A 12,426-nucleotide genomic window follows, 5' to 3' on the forward strand; every position below is an offset into this window, starting at 1 on the left:
ACATGGATTCTGGCAAAAAAGAAATAAACACAAACCCAGACAAACTCAACTTGTATTCAGGTTCAAAATTTAAATCCCACAACTCTGTCACTTGCTGCCTGTGACCCAAAGGAATTACTCAACTGCTCAGAATCATAGGACTTTCTTGAAAGGGTAAAGATAACTTACACTTACAGATGGCACACTAAGCGCAGTAGGCATGTTGGCTATAATTAATGATATCTTTTCATTCTTGTTTTTTTTTTTAAGTTTATTTATTTTTGAGAGAGAGGAAGACAGAGCGTGCGCAGAGGAGGGGCAGAGAGAGAGAGAGAGACACAGAATCCCAAGCAAACTCCAGGCCATAAGCTGTCAGCACAGAGCCCGACGAGAGGCTCGAACCCACGAACTGTGAGATCATGACCTGAGCCAAAGGCAGACGCTTAACTGACTGAGCCACCCAGACGCCCCCTCATCCTTGTATTTAACTCTAGAGCACTGTGGACATTGCAGGGGAGGAGCCTTGCTAGGGAAAGTTTCAAGGGAAAGCAGAGGTGGCTGGAATGAATCCATGTTCACACCTCTACTGCAGATTCCAGGCCCTATATTGAGCAATATTATAAGTCTGACCCTGCCTATCATCTCTCAGAATTTATATAGGAATTCAATTGTCCAAATAATATTAGAATCTGTAGAGTTTGGCTTACTTTAGGTTTTTTTGTTTTTTGTTTTCCCCTAAACTTAGGTGTGGCTCACCTGTAGCAGCATGAAAACTAAAACGCCCTTTCAGCAGAGGAGAAAGGTCACCACTGAAGCCATTTTTAAAAACGATCGATAAACATAATCCTGTTGTTAGCAAAGACCAAAACATGTGTAATTTGAACTGAAGAAGATAAGACTGGATGAAACACCTCAGTAAAAGTATGGGGAGCAAAGAGCAAGGTGGAAAAGCTCCCCAACAAATGTTACCGGAGCGAGGGAAAGCATAATGGAGCCTCCTAACACTCAAAAGAATAGCATGTCTGAAGCAGTATTATTTTATATAAATGCTGGACCTGGTCATGACACTGTTAAACATAATATCAGTCTCAGACTCTAAAGTCAAATTGATCAGGGTTCAAACTGTGGTCCTGCCATTTATCAAAAGTAAGAATTTAGGCAACTCTATGAGCTGGCATCCCAGAATCCAGTGGAAATGTGTTCATTGATCTCCACATCTAAAAACGGGGATGCTAGATGATCATAATAATAATGACACTGGGGCGCCTGGGTGGCGCAGTCGGTTAAGCGTCCTACTTCAGCCAGGTCACAATCTCGCGGTCTGTGAGTTCGAGCCCGCGTCAGGCTCTGGGCTGATGGCTCGGAGCCTGGAGCCTGTTTCCGATTCTGTGTCTCCCTCTCTCTCTGCCCCTCCCCCGTTCATGCTCTGTCTCTCTCTGTCCCCCCCAAAAAAATAAATAAATAAATAACGTTGAAAAAAAAATAATAATGACACTAATTTCAGGGAATTGTTGTAAAGAGTAATATTTGTGCACTTTTAGCACAGTGTTAGGTACATAGTATAGATTCATTTTTTAGCTATTATTGCTCTGTCTACCCCCATAATAATTCTACCGCATTATTTTAAGGTCACAATCCCCTGGTTCTAGCCAAAATGCCAAGAAATCAGCAGAAGTCTCAATTATTTAACAGCCTCTTTTTCTTTGATCAATCTTCAGCTATTGCTGTCCTCGTTTTTTTTTTTTTTTTTTTAATTTCTCACAATGTTCATGGTAATGGATAATAAACCATTTCCTGTGGGATAGAGTCATTCAGATTTCCTATGTGGAAGACAAGCTCAATTTCCTGGGAAGGACCATCTGGCATTGCCCCAGGCTGTACTTTGGAGGCAGGAACATTGCCTGGCAGTTGGTATAGGAGTATGTTTCATTTTCTCTTGTAGCATTCAATAGTTGTATTTTGTTCAAATTACAGTTCTGCTCTCCTTTTCTGGAGTCAAGTGTGAAATTAGCCCTGAAATGCACATTCTTTTTATAAAACTGGTCTCTGTGTAGCAGCAATCTCTAGGTGTAGATCCATTTGAAAAATTCTGTGATACTTCTATTAAGATGGCAATGGGTTGGCGCACCTGGGTAGCCCAGTTGGTTGAGCATCTGATTCTTGATTTTGGCTCAGATCATGATCCCAGGGTCATGGGATTGAGTCCCGCAACGGGCTCCACACTTTGAAGATTCTCTCTCTCTCTCTGCCCCTCTCCCCAACTCGTGCTTTCTCTCTCTAAAATAAAAGAAAAAAAATGTTTCTGAAAAGAAGGCGGTGTGTTTCGCCTAAAATTAGTAAGTAATGGGATGCAAAGTACAGCATAGGGAATATAGTCAATAACATTATAATAACTTTGGTGACAGATGGTAACTATATTTATCACGGTGAGCATTTCATAATGTATACAATTGTTGAATCACTATGTTATACACCTGGAACTAATAGAATATTGTATATCAACTGTACTACATTAAAAGAAAAATACCTCCATGGAAGGCAAGAGAGTGGCAGATGAACCCAAAATGTTGAATCTGGGTGATGGGTGCATGAAGGTTTATGATGGTATTGTGTTTCTTGTTATACAGGCTTGAAATTTTCCAAGCTCCAGAGTTTTTTTGTTGTTTTTTTTTTTTTTTACAGTTTGAAAATAATAATTAAGAATGTCAACACGTGTCCTTAATGTATTCATTTTCAGAGAAAGGATGCTATGAATTTGCATGTACGGTAGGATACCACTTTCGTATATAAATAGAGTTGTATTTGTAACACACACACACAAAAACTGCTTTCAGCAGCATTATGTAGTTTCCAACGTACAATTATGTCACATTTTTTTCTTAAATTTATTCATATCTATTGTATGGATTTTTAAAAAGCTAAAATATGTTGGGGCGCCTGGGTGGCGCAGTCGGTTAAGCGTCCGACTTCAGCCAGGTCACGATCTCGCGGTCCGTGAGTTCAAGCCCCGCGTCAGGCTCTGGGCTGATGGCTCGGAGCCTGGAGCCTGTTTCCGATTCTGTGTCTCCCTCTCTCTCTGCCCCTCCCCCGTTCATGCTCTGTCTCTCTCTGTCCCAAAAATAAATAAAAAACGTTGAAAAAAAAAATTAAAAAAAAAAAAAGCTAAAATATGTTTTTCTTAAATTACATGTTGTTTTTTCTGCTGTGTATAGAAATTAAAGTGAATTATGTGTGTGAAAACTGTATCTTCAAAAATTCCTAAGTCCACTTCTAGTTTTCACAGTTGCACTACAGATTCCATAGGATTTCTATGAAGATAGTCTTGTTCCCTGCAAACAGAGACATTTTTTCTTTCTGTCCAAACTTCATGGTTCATACCAGCTAAAACTTCAGTAAAATATTGAATAGAAGATGGAGAGTGGTTATCTTTGCCTTGTTCCTGATATTAGGGGACATGTTTTGAATATTTCACTAATGACCTGTGCCACTACATAAAGTAGCATGGAAGTCCCTCAAAAAATTAAAAACAGAACTGCCACATGATCCAGCAGTCACAAGTCAGAGTATATATCGAAAGGAAATCAGGATCTTGAAGAAATATCTGCATTCCCATGTTCACTGAAGCATTATTCACAACAGCTAAACAACCTAATTGCCCATCCACAGATGAATGGATAAAGAAAATGTCGGACATGCCCACAACAGAATATTATTCAGCTTTAAAAAAAAAAAAAAAAAAAGAAAAAAGAAAAGAAAATCTTGCCATTTGGAACAACATGGATGAATCTGGAGGACATTATGCTAAGTGAAATAAGATAGACACAGATGAACAAATGCCAGATGATGCCATTTATATGAGGAAACTAAAACAAACTCACAGAAGCAGAGAGTAGAAGTGGTTTCCAGGGGTAGAGGGGGCAGGAGAAATAGGTAAATAGTGGTCAAAAGGCACAAGTTTCAGTTATACAAAATGAATAAGTTCTAGAGATCTGTTGGACATCACAGTGTCTATGATGTCTTAATAATACCATATTGCATACTTAACATTTTGGTAAAAGGGTAGATATTATGTTGCATTCTTATCACTAAATAATAATAATAATAATAATAATAATAACTAATAAAGAGAGTGAGAGAAAACTTTTGGAGGTGATGGAAATGTTCATGGCATAAATTGTGGTGATGGTTCTGTGGATGTATACTTATCTCAAAACTCATCAAGTTACATTAATTAATGTACAGCCTTTGGTGTGTCACATATACCTCAAAAGGTGCTTTTAAAAAATCAAAAACAGGGCGCCTGGGTGGCGCAGTCGGTTAAGCGTCCGACTTCAGCCAGGTCACGATCTCGCGGTCCGTGAGTTCGAGCCCCGCGTCAGGCTCTGGGCTGATGGCTCGGAGCCTGGAGCCTGTTTCCGATTCTGTGTCTCCCTCTCTCTCTGCCCCTCCCCCGTTCATGCTCTGTCTCTCTCTGTCCCAAAAATAAATAAAAAACGTTGAAAAAAAAAATTTAAAAAAAAAAAAAATCAAAAACAGGGGCACCTGGGTGGCTCAGTTGGCTGGGCGTCCGACTTCGGCTCAGGTCATGATCTCACGGTTCGTGGGTTCGAGCCCCACATCCGGCTCTGTGCAGACACGCTCAGTGTCTGGAGCCTGCTTCTGATTCTGTGTCTTCCTCTCTCTCTGCCCTCCCCTGCTCACGCTCTCTCTCGAAAATAAAATAAAACATTTTAAAAAATGTGTTTAAAAAAATCAAAAACAAATCAATTTAAAAAGAAGGCAACGTGACCCAGAAACATTAGAAAGAAAACTTCAAAAATCCATATACTCTGAGCTAGTAAGAGAAATAACTTCAGAAGTCAAGCCTGAGATCTTTTACACTGTGTTACATACGCATTTTCATTACTTTTATTTGCCTTTGTTTCCTTGAGTGTGTGAAGTTAACTGTCAATGAGATTATTTTTATGACTTGTATGGTGGCGTAGTTGCTGATATCTACCGCTGTGATCATTATTTGTGACAAAATTAGCTCCTGTTGGTATGCATACCAGGCTTCCACTCCTAGAGTACATCTATGTTGTGTTATTTTCAGCTCAAATACAAACAGCAAGCGCTGTAATCACGAAAGAGACCAAGGAAAGTGGATTATAGATCGCCTTAAGGGAAGACAAAGTATCCTGGGGATACTTTAAACTTCATTTTTAAGTGGCATCTGAGGAAAACTAAGAAATCGCCCCAAATCTGATGATAACCCCCACCCTTACTTTGGTAATAACATTTTTTAAATTAAAGAACTGAATTCAGCTTATGATCTTTTGGTTTAATTTCCTGTATTGTTACTATAGCTTCTCAGATTACTGCAGGAATAAACTTGAAAGATCACAGGAACTTTAACAGTATATTCAATTGTCTTTGCTTTTAATTTTTTTTAATGTTTATTTTTGAGAGAGAGAGACGGAGAAAGAGAAAGAGAGTGAGTGGGGGAGGGGCAGAGAGAGAGGGAGACACAGAATCCAAAGCAGGCTCCAGGCTCTGAGCTGTCAGCACAGAGCCTGACTTGTGGCTCGAACTCACGAACCACGAGATCATGACCTGAACCAAAGTAGGGCGCTGAACTGACTGAGCCACCCAGGCACCCCTATTCAATCATCTTAATGGCAAAGAATATGCTTTTTTTTAATAATAAAAAATTAATATTGAAATTGCCTTGAAATCAAGATGTGGAAAAAACTACTTATACAGGGACACACAGGGCAGACTTCAGTGTATTTGGAAAGAGAGTTTTGCTGATTCGGATCGGCAGAGTTGAACATAGATGTTGAGCCATTGGGAATTTTGGATTTCCATTTATACCCCCTTGGAACTTTATTAGTAACTTATCTACATGACATAGTAACATTATCCCTTGAGCGTTTTCCATTCTAAACTGTCACAACAGTGAAGAAAAAGAAAAAATATTATTTTTCAATGTCCTTTATCAAAGGCACTTCCTCTGGTTAACTGGACTGACCCACCAGGAAGCAGCTAAACCTCTCCATACAGCATATCCAGTTCTACCAGGGGCACCATACCAAGCTCATCCAAAGAGCCATTGCCCACTGAAGTCTGGACCCCTGGAATAGTGTCATTAGAAAAACTGCCAGGGCCCCACTTGGGCAATGAAATAAAATAATAGCACTTCCTCATATTCTAGCAGGCTTTTATTTCAAAAATACCAAAATGTGCCCATATGTCATCTGGCACCAATGACATTTAGGAATTCATTTAGACCGTGATTCTCAAAACATTGGTTTATAAAAACTTCCACTGATCCTCTGTGGAATGAGAAAAATAAGAAGAATGTAGAAAGTTTGTAATACAATTGTATTTATTAAAATTTAATTCTGAAAATTTTGCCCTTCTTTTTTTAGGAATTTATGCATCCGTTTTATATAAAATGATAGTGGCTGTTGACAGCAGGTTTAAAAAAATATATATATCCTTAGCAAAATAAAGAACTGACCACCAAACTGTCCTCAATTTTCCAACTTCCATTAAAAAAAAATCTTTGGATCCACTGATCTGTTCTTTTTACAAGCTACCCTGTAGGCAAGCACATTTGGGTGTGCTGTCTTCTACACTGTGTTTAGGAACGTTGCATGTCTAAGAGCCATGCTTCACTCATCTTCCTGCTTCGATTTCTCTCCCAGTGCTTGGCACTCTGTATGCAGTAGGTGCTCAGTAAACACTTGTGTTGAAGCTGAAGCAACCTCCATTCTTATTGTAAATAAGGCCATAGGAAAGGCAGAGGAAATAGAAGGCAGCCTTTATTTTATGGTAACAAAGTATTTTGAGATTTGCTTATGTGGAGCTACAGGCCGGGGTGGATTCCTGGCTCTGTCACTTTCCTATGAACCTCGTAAGTTTTTTGTACCTTGGTTCCTTCACCCCCAAATGTAGATTATGTGCTTTGGTTCTCCATGCACTTGATTGTGAGATCAGATGTGCGTGTAGTGAATCACTCTTTGTCTACCTAACACTCTATTTTGAACCACCACAGGCTCTTTCCTCTCTGGGTCCCCTCATGATTCCAGGGCAGCCAATCCTAGTGTCCTCACCTCCTAGCTGTAAGACTGGGTCACAAAGATGGGGTGTGGAGTCAGCAGCCACACCCTCCTCTGTAGAGCAGAAGCCTCTATGTAGTTGGAGCCAGAGGGAGTCAGCCAAGCAGAGATAAGACTAATATCTAGGATTTATTAAGCCCTTGCTCTATGCACCAGGCACTGTTCTAAGCAGTTCCACACAAGAATCCTGACAGGTGGGTGCTGCTGTTGCTGTCCTCATTTGTTGCAGAATAAAACTGAGGTGCAGCTAGTAACAGGAAGAGTTCCAAGTGAGCCCTGGCAGTGTGGGAGGAGCCCACAGTCTTGCCACTGCATCCTTTGTGTCTTTCAAGGAGGAGGGACAGGCGGGGGAGTAAGTACTGGCAAAGCCTTGCTAAATCCACACCCATCTTTCTGGTCTACATGAGCCAATAGACGCCTTTTTTGTTAAGTAGGTTGTTGCCCTCAGGTCAGTACTCAGGATCAGGATCATAAAAGGTCGGAACTGTAAGGAGCACATGCTCCATCCTCTCAGGAAGATGAGGAAACTGAGGTCCCCTGACTTTTACAAACAAAGCCAAGTGCTCCTAGCATCTCTATAGCCTCCTACCACACTGATTCCTCCACAAAGCTTCTGATATCTTTACCCAAACACTCCTTGGCACCCTTTTCTCATGCCATTGCTCTCCTCAGGTTTGGACTCCACCATCTGTCCAATTCCACCCCCTCTGGGAAGCCTTTGCCAAGCCCTCTGCCCACAGTTCTCTCTTTTTCCTCTGGATCCCCCTAGCAGTACCCACATCAATCAGCTGTATTCAGAGGCTGCCTACTGGGATCTTTAGTGTTGAGACTTAACTCTGGCTTCGATTTAATTCATGTAACTGATCCTTGATATCCTGTTGACTGATTCCTTGAAGGGCAGGACATTATCTTTTTCTTTTGTAGTTCCCAAAGCAGCCAGCACCAGCACCTTACATAAAATAGATGTTTGTGGGTTGACCCTTTACTCTGCTGTTATTCATCACCTGTTTCCCAGCAGGTTGAAAGTCTCCTCCTTTTTCACCTTCTAGCAAAGGGGCCCAAGCACCATCACCCCTCCAGGCCTGTTATAGTTTGGGGTCTGGTAATGCTTAGACTTTTCAACCTAAGTCAGAAGTGGGAAAACGCAGGCACTGGGCAGCCCCATGACAGACAAGCTGCGATGTGGGAACTTGCAGGCTATTCTCTCTATGCAAACTGGACCAATGCACAACCTAGATATGTCACTGTAAATCATCAAAGTTACATCTTCTTTTCCTTACAATACAGTTGTCAAGAACCTCTTGAGGGAAAAAAAAAGATGTTGTCTAGGAAACCTAAAGGTTGTGACCATTAGGAAACATTAAAAATAAGAAATATGGGTGTCTGGGTGGCTCAGTCAGTTGAGCATACAACTTTGGCTCAGGTCATGATCTCACAGTTCGTGAGTTTGAGCCCCATATTGGGCTCTGTGCTGACAGCTCAGAGCCTGGAGCCTGCTTCGGATTCTGTGTCTCCCTCTCTCTCCCTGCCCCTCCACTCACCCTCTGTCTTTCTCTCTCTCAAAAATAAATTAAAACATTTTAAAAATTTTTAAATAGGAAGAAATGGTGTCCAGAATCCAAAATGTTGGATAAAATTCTGTATCAGGCCATATAAATAAATGAACAAAACATTTGTTCTTTCCAATCAACATGAAATAGCTCCATTTTTTGAGTGTCTCCTATATGGCAGGCATCCTACTGAGTGCTATAAACCTCACAACAAAATAAGGGCTGTTCCATCTCCTGCAGTAGGAAGCTGACACACCCATAGAAGCTAATGTTAGTGGGGAGTGAGAGAGGGCATAAGGTACTTCAGCCAGGACTCGAAACACTATTTTGTACCCATGTTTTAAAAGGCACAGCAACTAAATTATATCATCATCAGTAGTATGTGTATGTTTACTCCATTATGCCTCATATGAACTTGTCTTAACGCAAATCATAGTTAAGATTCTTCCATTGATACAGGTTCCAATTATACTAAAATGGAAACAGCTTGATTTTCCTAATTAGATATTCAGTACATTTTACCACAATAAAGAAATCAACAAAAAAGAAGACATTGGTTGTAGAAGCAAACAAAAATAGATAGTACCACAAATATAATGAACAGAATAAAAGCCACTATCTGGGAATAACTGGTTAATAACCCAGGAATAACCAGATTAATAATAAAGGATCTTTAAAAACTTTAAATTCTGCTCCACTATTACAGTTCTATAGTGTAGTCCCTCAGAAGTGTTAACTGTGAATGGCTGGCTTTTCCTTCGGCTGTTTTGTTGCTGTATTTTTACTTTAGTTTCATTAGTTTTGAGAGAAAAGAAGGATTAAAGTCAAAGTACTGGCAAATTCACAAGATCCACTGCAATCTTCAGTCTAAACTGCTTCAGTCCAAACTGACAGTTTTTCCCTTTGTACCCAGAAGACTCATTGTTAAAGAAAAATAGATCATTGTGTTGCTCAGGTACCCAAAAGGAAGGGGACACTTCAGGCAAGGAGGACAACTCTAACTGACAGCGTTAAGTGGAAAATGCTGTCCTTCTACACCCAGTGAAGTCATCCTGTTCTCCATGCAAACAAAGGTTTTATTTTTTATAGAGACAACTTACTGCTGTTGAATATTGTCTAAGAGGCCAAAAAAAAAGTAAAGAACATGTGTTTTCTACTTCTTCTACTGGCTGATTGCACCTAAAAAAAATTTTTTTTAATGTTTATTTATTTTTGAGAGAGTGAGAGGCAGAGTGCAAGCAGGGGAGGGGCAGAGAGAGAGGGAGACACAGAATCAGAAATAGGCTTCAGGCTCCCAGCTGTCAGCACCAGAACCTGATGTGAGGCTCAAACCCACAGACCGTGAGATCATGACCTGAGCTGAAGTCGGACACTCAACCGACTGAACCACCCAGGTGCCCTGATTGCACCTATATTCCAACTGACATATTCCTTATGAAAAAAGGCATATTTTCTCTCTCCTAACATACCATACTAAGGAATTGCTACATAACATGAATTTAGAGCCTATCTTTATAATTTAACAGGATATGATCATCTAAGCATTGAACAAAAAAAGCATCAGAATTATTAAAGAAGTTGAAAGAGCCTTCAGAGTTTGAATTATTTTGCTTGGGTTGAGAAGGCTGAGAGGTGACCAAAACTGCTTCTGAGACATAAAATGGGGGCTGTTAAAAGATAAACTGAGACATATTAAACATTTTAAGAGTTTATTTGAGCAAAAGTCTATTTTAATTGGCAGTGCCACACTGGAAGTGGTTAGGAGGGCTCCACTGACAGGAGACAAGGGAGAGACTTTTATAGGGAAGATGGGGAAGCAAAGCAAGGGAATTATGTGATGGTCTACAGCTTAAGCATTGCCTTATTTGGGAAAGACCAGTTGGCTCTTGGTGACTGCTTGTCCTGAGGTTTCAATTTCTTAGGTTTTTGAGGCATTTATAGACTTAGGTTTTGTTTTGCATATGGAAGCTGCTAAGTATTTAGAACCACCTCATTCTAATGGCCTCCTTGTTTAATCAGTTTATCATTACTTTGACGGGCTGTGATGAACCTCCCTTGTTTACCAATTGCAGACCATTGCTGCATTTAAATATATCTAAACTTGAATGTGTAATCAAAAGAGGAATAACTCACTAAGCCAATAACAGATATATCAGATCCAATGGTTTCTATCAAAGTGATTCCGATTATTTTAAAGAGTGCACCGTGAGTCACCTCATTCACTCAAACTGTCAGGTGTGGTCTGAGGAGCCCACCATGAGTGATAAAGACATTGGGACACTCCCAGAGTCTAGAGGTTGCCTCCCAGAAGCTAGAGACAAAGGTCGGTACAATTCTTTTTTTTTTTTTTTAATTTTTTTTTCAACGTTTTTTATTTATTTTTGGGACAGAGAGAGACAGAGCATGAACGGGGAAGGGGCAGAGAGAGAGGGAGACACAGAATCGGAAACAGGCTCCAGGCTCCGAGCCATCAACCCAGAGCCTGACGCGGGGCTCGAACTCACGGACCGCGAGATCGTGACCTGGTTGAAGTCGGACGCTTCACCGACTGCGCCACCCAGGCGCCCCAAGGTCGGTACAATTCTTTATCATACAAAATTATTTAAGACCCTGATAAGGGTCTAGTGTTCAGAATATATAAAAAACACTTACAACTGAACAATAAAACAACTCAATTACAAAGCAGGCAAAGGATCTGAATCAACAGTTTTCCAAAGGAGTTACATAAATGGCCAATAAGCACATGAAAAGATACTCAGAATCTCTACCTCATGACCCGTCTTGTCCAGAATCTATACTGAAATCTCAATTCTTTTCTGATTGAAGTACAAGGATGCAAAGAAGGAATGGCCCATCTCCCAATCTCTCTGTTCTCTGTATTTTCCAAACCTCCACTAGGGAGTCTTGTACTTTGGAAGGAATTAGGTAGACCTCACACTTTGGTCCTCATTTAGTTCCTTGAGTCCATCCCCCACTGTTGAGAAATTGAGGAATGGAGGGGACAATGGATTGGCTCCTCATACTGTCAATAGGCCTGTGACTGTAAGATTAAGCATGCCATGCCTTCTCCCATATATTCTCCATGACTGACTTCTTCAAAATTTAAGTCGGATGCCAACTCTGCTGGATGACTTCCCAGAATGTGCCCCCTGTTCCCAAACCCAGTTTTGATTCAGGTGGATCTCTCATATGTTCCTCCTGTACTTTATGTATATCTCTGTCACAGGTGGCATTTATTAATGTTGAGTCGACAATAGAGTGTGGTAATGGACACTGGAGTCAGAATGTCTAGGTTTACATTCTGGCTTTATTTCTTATAAAGAAAGTTTCTTAAATTTTGTGTGCCTCAGTGTCCTCATCTAAAATAATAATAATAATAATAATAACCCCTCTCACATAAAGCTGTTGAGAGAATAAAATAATTGATCTATGGCAGTTAGTATTATATGTTTGGTGCATAGTAATTGATCAATAAATTTCACCTATAATTATTGTTGTTGCTTGAATCTCTAGTTTATCCAGGGTGTAGGAAACTTCTTAGGGACAGAGAACTTTATCTTATTCCCTTGTCATTCTCTGGGACGAGTAAGTGTTCCAGACACACAGTAGGCACCCAACAAATATTTTGTCATTGTTTTTGAATATAGGCAGAACAAGGTTTTTAAACAGGGGCAAAACCAAAAAAAAACAAAAACAAAACAAAAATCACACACTTAAGCCTATCTCCGAATACCTAGGGTTCATTTTGCTTCTTTCTGGTCCATGTAGTAATCACCTTTTGGGACTATCCATGG

The sequence above is a fragment of the Neofelis nebulosa genome, chromosome 1, assembly GCF_028018385.1.
Source record: "Neofelis nebulosa isolate mNeoNeb1 chromosome 1, mNeoNeb1.pri, whole genome shotgun sequence".
NCBI classification, from domain to species: Eukaryota; Metazoa; Chordata; class Mammalia; order Carnivora; family Felidae; genus Neofelis; species Neofelis nebulosa.